This window comes from Podarcis liolepis (genome assembly GCF_965112155.1).
Source record: "Podarcis liolepis genome assembly, chromosome: 2".
Lineage (NCBI taxonomy): Eukaryota > Metazoa > Chordata > Lepidosauria > Squamata > Lacertidae > Podarcis > Podarcis liolepis.
This window is the reverse complement of record NC_139555.1, coordinates 45,502,230-45,506,863: the sequence shown is the minus strand read 5'-3', so window position 1 is coordinate 45,506,863 and position 4,634 is coordinate 45,502,230. Positions and strand designations below refer to the sequence as shown.

General features: G+C 44.8%; 1 long non-coding RNA gene across 1 annotated transcript; it reads left to right on the top strand.

Moving 5' to 3' along the window:
* The first annotated feature begins 997 nt into the window (after positions 1 to 997).
* On the top strand, positions 998 to 4,270 carry LOC310697024. Its single transcript, XR_014520877.1, has 3 exons — positions 998 to 2,232; positions 2,648 to 2,812; positions 3,969 to 4,270. It is a non-coding gene; the product is annotated as an uncharacterized lncRNA (long non-coding RNA).
* Positions 4,271 to 4,634: the final 364 nt, after the last annotated feature.

Here is a 4,634-nt window from a genome sequence, read left to right as displayed (position 1 = left end):
CACCTTAGAGACCAACTGAGTTTGTTCTGGGTATAAACTTTCATGTGCATGCACACTTCTTCAGATACACTGAAACAGAAGTCACCAGTGGGAGGGTGGGGTGGGGGTTATCTCAGAAGGGTAGTAGAAGATGGGTGATACACTCAATGGGTATGGTAAACCTGTTGATGATTGTCTAAAGCTATTTTTGGTCATCTGCATACTATCCCTTGCTTTTTCCTGTAGGACTAATTGCAGTCGTTAACAGTTGTCAACAGGTTTACCATACCCATTGAGCCAATCACCCATCTCCTACTACCCTTCTGAGAAAAACCCCACCCCACCCTCCCACTATATAGAAGGGTCTGGTAACTTCTGTTTCAGTGTATCTGAAGAAGTGTGCATGCACATGAAAGCTTATACCCAGAACAAACTTAGTTGTTCTCTAAGGTGCTACTGGACAATTTTTTTAATTTTTTTTTTATTTATTTTGACTGTGTCAGACCAACACGGCTACCTACCTGAATCTATTCACACTCGGTGATATTGTGAGTAGACTTGAGCCAAACCATCACTGAGTTGGTACTCTGAGGTGAATTGGGGAAATATAGAGCACAAAACTATTCCCCTGCCTCACACCCTAAACTTGTCATTAATTTTCTTCTTCTGTGGCTGTTTACAAACTTCATAGTCACAGAAAGAACAAGCCTGGAGGCGCTGCTCCACATCTCCACAGGGAGATACCACTGCAGCTTCAGAAATAAATTTGTCTCCTCCCAGTCAGCTAGCACATGCATTTTGATTGTGATTTGTTGCATAGAATATAGCTGTACAACTACCACAAGTTCCTAGTGGATGGGCATGCCAATGTGGAATGGGGGGGGGGGAGTGCTGGGCTTGAATGAAGCAGACTAGGATCCAAATGGTTGATGAGCTATGGCCTGTATCTCTTAGCATATTGTTGTGCTGGCATAATGTGGTAGTTTCTACATGTGCCATCCAATCTCCTTCAAAGAAAGTGCATGGTGATAAGCAATGGATAATTGTCTTTAGTGGTGTGCAACACTATCCCTCACATATCCACTGCTGGAACTAATACATGCATGCATGTGACACGATGTGAAATCAACTGCAGTTACATTCCCAAGAAGACTGGCAAAGTAGGTGCTACTTTTCAAGGGTGTTCATGTGCCGTGTGAGAACAAGTGACTAAAAATACGCAACGTACTTTGTTAATGTTGCTATCACCCTGTTCTTGCTAGAGCTTCAATGAAAGTGAAACTGATAAGTACATTTTCTAATCATAGGGTGTAAATGAGCATCCAGCTGAGAAGTTCCCATTTCTCGAGATGTGCTACATCTGTGGGAGCTGACTCAATTGCCAGAGACTTCCGTTTGCTAGGGATCCTAGAAGGTCATCCTGAGCTGAAGCTGAGTGCTGCTCATTCAGCCTCATCTATAAATTGTGATTCCCAGCACTGAAATAATCGTGCGAGAGCCCAACATTATGTTTAAGTAAATTAAACTTCAGCTATGTCAGATAAGTTTGAATTAAACTAATACCCATTGTCAAAAGTTTCCTTTTGCAGAGCTAATGTAAACTTGCTAAGAAGTTAGGAAGGCTCTCAAGCACATTATGCAGATAGGATAGATTCACTGCCATGGTGAGCATTTCAAAAGCAGAGATTTAACACTTTGGGACACACACTGGACTGGACTGGATGATGTTCCCCCCATCCCAATGTGTGGAGGTTACATGTGAGTGTGCTGCATGGGAGGAGAGGGTCATTGTGCTCATGAAAGTATAACCCAATACAGCATGTTGGCTTGAGAAACTTACAGCAGGAGTGGGATGCCCTTTTCAGCCTGAGAACTGCATTGCCTCTTGGGAAATCTTCCATGAGCCACATGGAAGTGCTGGACAGGGCCAGAGGCAAAAGTGGATGGAGTAACCCTTGTATAATAGGCTGCATTGCAACGGATGATAAAGGTTCCTACACACATCTCTCTCCATCCAGGGAAGCAAGAGGTGCTATCGCAAGGAAAGGCAAAGGCACCTGAAGAGGCTGCAGAGCATGGACCAGTGAGGGGTGGGGTCTCAGAAGAAGGGGTCCAGTCTGGAGATGCAGCACTGCCTGGGAAAAGTCCTGAGGGCCAGATAGTGAGGCCAGAACTGAGGATCCTACCCCTGACCTAGAGCAAAGAAGGAACCGAAAGAGATGCAACATTTTAGCAATGACTTTTTAGCTAAGGGTGAGACTTTTTATCGTTTAAATACAGTCATGCAGAATATTATTAAAATTGGGGTGTGGTGGTGGTACACTTTTCAGCACAAATGCTTCCATCTTACATCAACATTATGCTGCACTTAAGAGGCTACAGGTGAATTGGTTTGGCATGGTAATAATCATAAACATGATTTTATTATTTATATGCCACCCATATGACTGGGTTGCCCCAGCCACTCTGGGCTGCTTCCAGCAAAATATAAAAACACAATAAAACATCAAACATTTAAAACTTCCCTGAATAAAGCTGCCTTCAGATGTCTTCTAAAAGTTATATAGTTGTTTATCTGTTTGGCATCTGATGAGAGTGTGTTCCACAGAGTGGGCGCCATTACCAAGAAGATCCTCTGCCTGATTCCCTGTAACTTCATTTCTCGCAGTGCAGGAACCACCAGAAGGCCCTCAGAGGTGGACCTCAGTGTCTGGGCTGAATGATGGAGGTGGAAACACAGAGGTTGCTATGGACTAAGGACCAGCAGTCACCATCTACAGCGGCTGCATTATTTTATTCAAACTGGCCCAAGAATATACAAGGACATAAAAAGGTAAAGGGACCCCTGACTGTTAAGTCCAGTCGCGAACGACTCTAGGTTGTGGCGCTCATCTCGCTTTACTGGCCGAGGGAGCCGGCGTACAGCTTCCGGGTCATGTGGCCAGCATGACTAAGCTGCTTCTGGTGAACCAGAGCAGTGCACGGAAACACCATTTACCTTCCCACCGGAGTGGTACCTATTTATCTACTTGCACTTTGACGTGCTTTCGAACTGCTAGGTTGGCAGGAGCAGGGACCGAACAATGGGAGCTCACCCCGTTGTGGGGATTGGAATCACCAACCTTCTGATTGACAAGCCCTAGGCTATATGGTTTAGACCACAGTGCCACCATGCATATGGGGCTGTCTCAAACTGTCCTGTATGGACTTCAGCGGGTTGCTTGCCATGTTCCTTTCAGAAACAATAAGGCGTTGCATGGCACTCACTGGTTTATACTTCTTTGCTAAAATATGACCGCTCTCTGGATTAAGTGGTGCCGAAAAGGCTTTCTGCTGCCAAGTCTATCATCAAATTAAGATGTAAGGATATTGCTGCTTTATTCAACTGGATGAGCCAGGCCTGGCCCTATCCTTAGTCACTATGAATTGAGATGCCTCAGGCTAAAAGCTTTGGGCACCAGTGCTTGCTAAAGAATAAACTGCCAGTAGTAGTAGTTGTTGTTGCTGGGAGAGAAGTGGGAATTAGGATTTTAAACCTCAGTCCTGAAATGCCTTGCGATGTGGCATCTATTCCAGGGGCAGTCAACCTTTTTATACCTACCGCCCACTAATGCATCTTTCTTGATGGTAAAATTTCCTTACCGCCCACCAGTGCTTGATGGAAGGGAGAATTCAGCTTGTGCCGTAGAACCCCCTACCACCCACCTAGAATCCTGAAACGCCCACTAGTGAGCTGTAGGGACCAAGTTGACAACCCCTGATCTATTCAATCTGCAACAATATCTTCACAGCATGTACAGAAAGAACTTTTGTGGTATGCAGAGCTACTCATGAAACATGACTTAGCATCTGTAGTGGGAAGTGGTTTTGGTTTCTTTGGCTCTTTTGCCCTGATGAGCTTCTGTTTTGTTTTTTCCTGTGTGAGATAAGTTGCTTATTTGTTATCTGTGAATTTGAGCCAACTGAGTGTCTTGTTATCCTTTGGTCAGGAGCTCAAACGTTCGTTGCAGGGCAAAATGAGAAAGGCTGCAATCAGATACATACTTAAGGAGGAATGTGCAGGCAGGCATAGGATTGGAATGAAATTCTTGTTTCAAAAGAGAAAGCCTTCACTGTACTGTTCCTGGCGTAATTGTGCTCCTGCTGCATGAAAACGATACCATTAATTACAAAATAGGTGGCAAATTCTGCCAGCCAAATAAAACCTCTCTCTCCCTCTATCCTCTACTCCTGCAGTGTTTTGCATAATTGTTATTCCTTTGACTAATTACTATAAACACATTTACAAAGATTTGCTGTTGTTTGTTTGTCTTTATGGCCAGTTAAAAGAAAACCTACTCTCAATGCTTATGTGATTTCTGACCATCAACTGTGCACATACAGTGACTCACATATTTGATGGCGCTCCAGACCTCAGGAGTCTCCCCAGGTCAGCTCTCACCACCCTGGCCTGCCCCATCTGTTAGTGGTTTTTCCTGGCGAGGATGCTTCCAATGCCTCTTGTTTGCCCAGATGGCGTATGGAGTATGTGTGTGCGCACACACGCACGCACGCACACACACACAAGCTGAGTCACATCAGTAGTCCTGCTCATCTGCCTCTCCCATCATTGGCATACAGTCCCTCAAATGTCACCCAAAAGGGAATACAGCCCT